The sequence below is a fragment of the Rhinoraja longicauda genome, chromosome 13 (genome assembly GCF_053455715.1).
Source record: "Rhinoraja longicauda isolate Sanriku21f chromosome 13, sRhiLon1.1, whole genome shotgun sequence".
Taxonomy (NCBI): domain Eukaryota; kingdom Metazoa; phylum Chordata; class Chondrichthyes; order Rajiformes; family Arhynchobatidae; genus Rhinoraja; species Rhinoraja longicauda.
The window spans coordinates 8,774,333-8,783,725 of NC_135965.1; positions in this window are offsets into that span (position 1 = coordinate 8,774,333).

Sequence of the window (9,393 nt, forward strand, 5' to 3'; positions counted from 1 at the left end):
CAATGGAGAACTCAGTAAAACCAAGATTTCAGTAAACATTTGAAATTGTTTATGCAAGATTATCGTATGTTTAATTTACAATATTTATCAAACACTAGCTATCAGTTCAACTTTGAGTGACCTTCGCTTCAAGATAAAAAGGCAAATGTTTCCACATCTCTGGCCTTCTGCCTACTCAATCCCACATAACCCAAATGTCACCAAGGTTTTGCATTGAGAATCATTGTGCACAAATGAGACACAGGTGAGAAGTAAATCCTATCTTCTATTTTAGTGTTATGATATTTTCCAATTCACATATATTCAACATTGCTATTCAATCAAATGGACTGACTGCCAGAAAGAGCTTGTGGACAACATCCAGATCAATCCGTACAGCACATTAACTGAGTCTAAGGGACATAAAAAGATCACCCATGGTGGGGTGATAGGGGAGGGGTGATAATGTGCAAATCCATTGTGGCCTACAAAAATCTGAAAAACCCTTTGTAAACTGGCCAAATTAAATTGCTCTCAAAATTGTCAACAGCAATGAATATTTCTGATGTTCTAAACTATTAAAAATATTGAAAACTATTGAAACAGACTATATTTATTTCAAAAAAATGTTTTTTTATCAAAATTTGGTAAAACACCCACAATGTTTATGTATTTAAAAGCAAATGGTTTTTTTCAAAATTATATTAACTATCATCTCACTACTGATTTTCCCTTTGAAAAGAATGGAGAAAGTTGAGCAGAAAGTTTGTTCAAATTTTCACAATGAGTCGCAGGAATTGTTTGAATATGGCACCACAATGCTGGAGTCTGCCACTAAGTCCCTTTTGGAAATAATATGTAAAAACACTCACTGTCATTTCTGACTTGGAAATCCCCAAATTGCTGACAGTTACACATCTTTCGATTACTTAAATAAAGTTTAGTTTAGTTTAGAGTCCACACCAATTATCGATGTTCTATGTTATCCCACTTTTTCATCCACTCCCTACACACGAGGGATGTAGTCTAAATGTTGTTAAAGTATCTGCCTCAGATGCTTCTTATGGCAGCTTGTTCCATGTACCTACCATACCAGTGTGAAAAGGTTGCCCCTCAGTCCTTATAAATCTTTTTCATCTCACCTTAACAATATGCCCTCCTATCCAACATATCTATTTTCCTCGTTATTTTATACACCTCTAAAAGATCTTCCCTCAGTCTCCTTTGCTCCAAGGAATAAAGTCTGAGCCTTCCTAACCTCTCACTATAGTTCAGGCCCTCGAGTCCTGGCAATATCCTTGCAAATCTTCTCCGCACTCTTTCGAGTTTAATGGCATCTTCCTGCAGCAGGGTGAGCAAAACTGAACACAAAACTCCAAGTGTGGCCTCACTCACGTCTTGTATAAAAGTAGCACAACTAGGCATGTTCAATAGTCAATTCCCTAACCGATGAGGGCCAGTCTGCCGAAAACCTATTTGCTACTATATCTAGGTCTGACACAATTTTCAGGGAACTATGTACAACTCTGTTGTACAACACTCCCCAGGGCCCTACAGTTCACTGTGAAGGTCCCACCTCGGTTTGACTTCCCAAAATGCAACACATACTTATTTGAATTAAACTTCATAAACTTAATTGTAGACATGACAAATTTCCTTTGTCTTCTGAGGAATTAGGGGTTTGGTGTATTTTCTTGACCATACTATCAATGTGGTTGGACCAGGGCAAATTGTGATATTTACGTCTAGGATATTGAAGCTCTCGACCATCTCCACTTCAACACCTTTGATGCTGGCTGGTACACTACCTAGTTTCCAGAAGATAATGATTAGCCCCTGCAGCTTACTAACATTGAGGCAGAGGTTGTTGTCTGAACACCATGTTACTAAGCTCTCAATCTCCTTATTGTATTCCATCTTGTCATTGTTTGAGATCTGGCCCACTACAGGGGGGAGATAGAGCAGAATTTGGCCCACAGCCTTGAGTGTGTAGGGAATAAGGCAAGGAGCTGAGAACACATCCTTGCCAGACACCAGTGATGAGAATTATAATGGAGGATGTACTGGTGCTTATCCTTCCTCATTGTGATCTACGAGTCTGAAAGTGGATGATGCAGTTGTTGAGGGGGTACTAAGTTTGGAGATGAGATTGTTTGAAATTATGGTACTGAAGGCAGAGCTATAGTTAATAATAGGAGTCTGTAAGTGTTTGTAAATAGTAAGTGTTCGTGTGGTTAGACCAGAACAAAGTGCTGGTGATATTAGCGTTTAGAAACTTGATGCACTTTATCATCTCCACTTCAGTATTGATACCGACCAGGTGCTCCACTCAGCTTCCTGAAGTTGATGACCATGCTGACATTGAGGAGAGGTTATGCCTTGACACCATGCCACTAAGCACTCTGTCTCCTACATGTACTCCATCTCATCGTTGTTTGTGATGCAACCCACAAGAGTGGTGTCATCTGCAAACTTGGAGTTGGAGCATAATGCAATGAGTGCAGTAGTGCAGGAGGCTGCGAATGCAGCCTTGCAGGGCACCAGTGGTAAGAATTACCAAGGGAGAATGCTTTGGTGCCTAGAGTATAGAGACAAGGAGACATGGGAACTCAGACTTCAGGAATATTTGATTTTCAAGAAAGACAGATGGGATTAAGAAGGTCGTGCTTTAACTCTGCTGATACGAGATTAAATAAGTAGTGCTATAAAAAATGATCTGGGTTCAGAAGATGTAAAGTCCATTTAGGTGAAGGTAAAACAAAGAAAGGGAGGAACTTGATGGCAAGGATTGTGTACAGGCCCCCACACACATGCCTCACTGTAGCAAAGTGCAGTAATCAAGGAAAATAGGTGGTTAAATATAGTAGTATATTGTGAGTGACTTTTATTTTCATGTAGATAATAAATAATAGCGATGAGAATGAATTAATTGAGTGCATTCAGGATAGTTTCCGAGAACAATACATTATGGAGCCAACCAGAGAACAACCATTTTGGTTTGGTAATATATATAACAAGACAACATTTATAAATGATCTCAGACTAGAAAATATCCTGGAAAGTAGAAATCACAGCATGATAGGCTTGCAAGTGAACGCTTGGGCCTTGATTAATCCGCCTTTGGACAACGAGGGAAATGTTTGGGAACCAATACACTATTCCTCCCAGCATTTTCTTTCCCTTTTCACCTCCACCCATTGAAATTGATATCTTCTGAAACTGGATCATCATTTAAATAAGAGGAATGATGAGTGAGTTGCCTGTGTGAGATAGTTTATATCTCACGTTAACAGTTAACACAAGAGACAAACCATAGCTTAAATTAGAGATAATTCGTGACTCTTGGTGAAAGTAAACCAAATATGTCTAATCAGAGAGGTTAATGAGGGTATTAAGTTGAAAGAAGAAGTATGTCAGGTGATAACGAAGGCGCATGGTATAAAATTGGTTCGGCCACATTTGAAGTATTGCATGCAGTTCTGGATGCCCCATTGCAGGCTTTGTGAAGGCTTTGGAGAATGTACAGGTGTGGTTTAAGAACGTGCAACCTTGATCAGAGGGTCTAAACTATAAGAGGTTGAACAAACTTGGATTGTTTTCTCTGGAGCATGGGAACCTGTGAGGAAACCTGATGGAGGTTTATAAAATTATGAGAGGCATAGATAAGGTAGATGGAAACTTTTCCCCACGGTGGAATTGTCCAATATTAGAGGACGAACCTTAAAGGGAGAAAGTTTAAAGGAGATATGCAAGGTGAGATTGGTGGGGGTGGTGGTGGTGGTGGTGGTGGTGGTGGTGGTGGTGGTGGTGGTGGTGGTGGTGGGGGTGGGGGTGGTGGGGGTGGTGGGGGTGGTGGTGGTGGTGGTGGGGGTGGTGGTGGGGGTGGTGGGGGTGGGGGTGGTGGTGGTGGTGGGGGTGGTGGTGGTGGGGGTGGGGGTGGTGGGGGTGGTGGGGGTGGTGGTGGTGGGGGTGGTGGTGGGGGTGGTGGGGGTGGTGGTGGGGGTGGTGGTGGTGGTGGTGGTGGCGGTGGTGGTGATGGTGGTGGTGGGGGTGGTGGTGGGGGTGGTGGTGGTGGTGGTGGTGGTGGTGGTGGGGGTGGTGGTGGTGGTGGGGGTGGTGGTGGTGGTGGTGGGGGTGGTGGTGGTGGTGGTGGTGGTGGTGGTGGTGGTGGTGGTGGTGGTGGGGGTGGGGGTGGTGGTGGTGGTGGTGGTGGTGGTGGGGGTGGTGGTGGTGGTGGTGGTGGTGGTGGTGGTGGTGGTGGTGGCGGTGGTGGCGGTGGTGGCGGTGGTGGCGGTGGTGGCGGTGGTGGCGGGGGTGGTGGTGGTGGTGTTGGTGGTGGTGGTGGTGGTGGTGGTGGTGGTGGTGGTGGTGGGGGTGGTGGTGGTGGTGGTGGTGGTGGTGGTGGTGGTGGTGGGGGTGGTGGTGGTGGTGGTGGTGGTGGTGGTGGTGGTGGTGGTGGTGGTGGTGGTGGTGGTGGTGGTGGTGGTGGTGGAAGCAGAAACCGACCGTGGCGTATGAGTTTTTTAGATAGGCATATAAACATTCATGGGACATGGATCATGGTCAGACAGAATGGATTAGTTTAAATTGCCATCCTATGTGGCAGGAACACCGTGGGCTGAAGGGCCTTTCCCTGTACCGTGCTGTTCTCAGATTCTAGGTCCTAATGTGTCAAAAGTTAATAATCAGATCAGAATAATATTCAGAATTTGGAAAGGAGGACTGAAATAAAGTAAAGCGTGTAACGGATTATGGGGAGAATGCCGGAGATTGGAGTTGAGAGGGAAAGATAGATCAGCCGTGATTGAATGGTGGAGTAGACTTGGTGGGCCAAATGGCCTAATTCTGCCCCTATAACTTATGAACATGAATTTAATTCCACAGGATCTGATGGTTAGCATCCTCGGTCATTAAAAATAAATATTTCCCGACATAGCAGGATCAGTGGTTTTAATCTTCCAAACATGCTTAGATTCTGGAAAAGTACTGGAGGGTTATAAAATTGCTGAGATGAGACCCTCATTCAAAGTTCATTTAGTAATGAATGACTGACTAGCCTGACGTCAATTATTGGACAAATACCGAAATCAGTTAAGGCACATTATTTGGAAAGTCCTAATCTGGTCAAACAGCATCACCATGGTTTCATGGGGGAACATCACTTCTGGCAAGTCTAAGATAAGCGAGTATTTCAACAGTCCAAACATAGACTGCAATCAGAATAACATAAGTGCCAACGAATGGAAGAATGTTTTTGTAGCGCCCAGCAGAACATTTTGATGGTGCATGTTTCAAGCCCAATGAGGAAGATAGCATTGCTGGACTTGGTCCTAAGAAATAAACCAGGCCAAGTGACGCAAACGACAGAAGCAAAATTAACATCATAAGGTGCAGAATGGTTTTGAAAACATTCTAAGGTAAAAATATTGAAGAAGGGCCAATCTCAAAGAGATAGAATCAGATCCAGCCCTGGCAAACCAGTATCATCATCTGTATCAGGTTAAAGTATACCTGAATGATTGAAGGCCTTTAAAGCAAACATACTTCAGCTACAGTCGAGGTACACTTTCAAGAGCAGGAAGGATCGCAAAGATCAACCCAGAGCTGCACGGGCGACCAAAAGATAAAGAAATTATAAAGGGGTTACGACAGGAGTCAGATTGTTAACAAGCAAGAACCAGACTGGTTAACAAAAGGTCAGAAGAGAAGTAAAAAACGGAAACAAAAAATGTAAAGAGAAACCCTTGGTCTGACAGATGCCAAACATAATAAGAAATCCAATAGTATTCTTTAGGCTCATAAATAGGGAAACAAATGTTTAAGGAGAGAAGGAGGTCTGACCAGAGACCAAAAAGAAAATGTAACCACGAAAGCAGAAATCACAATTGAGAAACGAAATGAATACATTGCATCAGTCTGCACCAAGGAAGAAGATGCAGCCGGTTGGGTGGTAATTAATTACTAGTGTGAGCACTAGAAAATATATGGTATTGGTATTTGTTTAGTATTGTCAAGTGCACAGAGATATAGTGAAAACTCTTACTTGCATGCTGTCCAGTCGAATCTTGCTGTACATGAGTACAACCAACAGTGCAAAGAGAAAAATACCAGAGTCCAGCATTATTGTGTTACAGCTTCAGTAAAGGTGCAGGTGAAACACATGCAAGGGCCGCAATGTAGTAGGTTGGGAGATTGAGATGACACCTTTCGTCGATAAGAAGACTACTCAATAGTCTGATAACAGCAGGGAAGAAGCTGTTCCTCAATCTGGTGATACATGCTTTCAAGCTTTTGTACCTTCTGCCTGTTGGGTGAGTGGAGAGAGGCCATGACCAAGGTGAAAACAGACCGTGATTGTGTTGGATGCTCTCCCGAGGCACATTGAAGTGTAAATGGAGTTGATGGGGAAGGGAAGGTTGGTTTATAGACAATAGACAATAGATAATAGGTGCAGGAGTAGGCCATTCGGCCCTTCGAGCCAGCACCGCCATTCAATGTGATCATGGCTGATCATTCTCAATCAGTACCCCATTCCTGCTTTCTCCCCATACCCCCTGACTCCGCTATCCTTAAGAGCTCTATCTAGCTCTCTCTTGAATGTATTCAGAGAATTGGCCTCCACTGCCTTCTGAGGCAGAGAATTCCACAGATTCACAACTCTCTGACTAAAAAAGTTTTTCCTCATCTCTGTTCTAAATGGCCTACCCCTTATTCTTAAACTGTGGCCCCCGGTTCTGGATTCCCCCAATATTGGGAACATGTCCAACCCCTTAATAATCTTATACGTTTCGATAAGATCCCCTCTCATCCTTCTAAATTCCAGTGTATACAAACCTAGTCGCTCCAGTCTTTCAACATATGACAGTCCCGCCATTCCGGGAATTAACCTAGTAAACCTACGCTGCACGCCCTCAATAGCAAGAATATCCTTCCTCAAATTTGGAGACCAAAACTGCACACAGTACTCCAGGTGCGGTCTCACTAGGGCCCTGTACAACTGCAGAAGGACCTCTTTGCTCCTATACTCAACTCCTCTTGTTATGAAAGCCAACATTCCATTGGCTTTCTTCACTGCCTGCTGTACTTGTATGCTTCCTTTCAGTGACTGATGCACTAAGACACCCAGGTCATGTTGTACGTCCCCTTTTCCTAACTTGACACCATTCAAATAATAATCTGACTTCCTATTCTTACCACCAAAGTGGTTTGTGTGATGGACTCGACTACATCCACAACTCTCTGGAAATGTCTCATCGTCTTGAGCAGAGATGTTGCCAGACTAAGTTGTGATGCATCCCAATAGGATGCTTCCAACCATGTATCTGTGGAAGTTGATAAGAGTTGTTAGAGACATGCCAAACTTTCTTAGTCTTGTGTGGGTGTAGAGACTTTGGTGTGCTTTCTTGGCCAAAGTTAAATGTGGTTGGTCCAGGACAAATGGTTACACCAGAGAACTTGAAGCTCTCATGTTAACTACTTGATGTAAACCACCGTTAAAGCAGACGTAGGAACGAACCAAGAAAATACAGAGCAGTCAATCTGACCTCAGTGCCCAGGAAATTCCATATAGAAAATTGAAGTAACAGAACCGGAGATGAGAAGTGAAAGGATGTCCTTCAGATTGGTATATATATATATATATACATTATTTTATTTTTGTCATGTCTACCAAGATAGTGTGAAAAACTTTGTTGTGCAAGCAATCCAGATTAATCATCTGTACATGATTACAAATTAAACCAACACAATTTTGAATTTACAGCTACAAAGAAAGTGCAAATAATTTTTTTAAAAGTGCAACAAGGTAGATTGGGAGATAGGGAATCATCTTTAATTATGAGAGGTCCATTCAAAAGTCCGATAAAAGCAGTGAAGATGAAGTTGCGGCTGGTTTGTGTGATGTACTGGGCTGCATCCATAACATTGCAATTTCAGTCTGAAGAAGGGTCTCGACCCGAAACGTCACTCATTCCTTCTCTCCAGAGATGCTGCCTGACCCGCTGAGTTACTCCAGCATTTTGTGTCTAACTGCAATTTCTTGCTGTGTTGGGCAGGGCAGTGGTCAAAGGAAGCTGTAATGCATGCTGATAGGATGCTTTCAATGGTGCCTCTTTAGAAATTGATAAAGACTCTTATTCTTTATTTACATCTATTAGAATGAAGCTCTTCTTCTCTCCATTATTTCCTTATCATATCATATCATATCATCATATCATATATATACAGCCGGAAACAGGCCTTTTTCGGCCCACCAAGTCCGTGCCGCCCAGCGATCCCCGCACATTAACACTATCCTACACCCACTAGGGACAATTTTTACATTTACCCAGCCAATTAACCTACATACCTGTACGTCTTTGGAGTGTGGGAGGAAACCGAAGATCTCGGAGAAAACCCACGCAGGTCACGGGGAGAACGTACAAACTCCTTACAGTGCAGCACCCGTAGTCAGGATCGAACCTGAGTCTCCGGCGCTGCATTCGCTGTAAAGCAGCAACTCTACCACTGCGCTACCGTGCCACTGCCACATTTTCATTGAAACAAATGGCTCCTCTTATCCACCTTTAGACTTTAGACTTTAGAGATACAGCGTGGAAACAGGCCCGCTGGCCCGCTGGCCCATCGAGTCCGTGCCAACCAGCAATCACCCCATACAATAGCACTGTCATATACGCTAGGGACAATTTACAATTTTACCAAAGCCAATTAAAGTATAAAGTAAAAAGTACCTTTATTGTCATCCAAAAACATGTTTTTGGACGAAATTACATTACCCACAGTCAACAATGAGAGGCTATAAAAAGAAAGCAATAAAACACACAATCACAAAAACCAACATAAAACAAAAAACATCCATCACAGTGAGTCTCCTCCAGTCACCTCCTCACTGTGATGGAAGGCCAGAATGTCTTCTCTCTTCCCCTGCCGTCTTCTCCCGCGGTCAGGCAGTCGAAATTGCCACGTCAGGGCGGTCAGGGATCCCGACATTGAAGCCCCCTCCGGGCGGTGGAAAATCCCGCGGCCTATTCCAGGCCGCGCCGGATGGTGAAAAGTCCGCAGCGGGCCGACCCAAGCCTCGCGATTTGGGGCGGACGAAGACGCTGCCGCTGCCGGAGCTCCCAAAGTTGGTCCCCACCCAGGGGCCTGCGAGCTTCAGACGTCCACACGGCCCGCGGCCCGCGGCCAAAGCCTTTGAAAGCGAGTCGCAGCCACTCTCGCAGCGCCACCACAGCCTCCGAAGACAGCCAGCTCCATAGGTGGTGAGTACAGTCCACGAGCTCTGCGAACCAGAGCCCCAGGTGGCCCCAGCTGGAGGCCGCCAGCTCCAGGTGTTTGACCGATGGTAGGCCGCAGCGGGAACGGAGACACCACCCAGAAAAAAGGTCACGTCTCCGTTCGGAAGAGACAATTTTT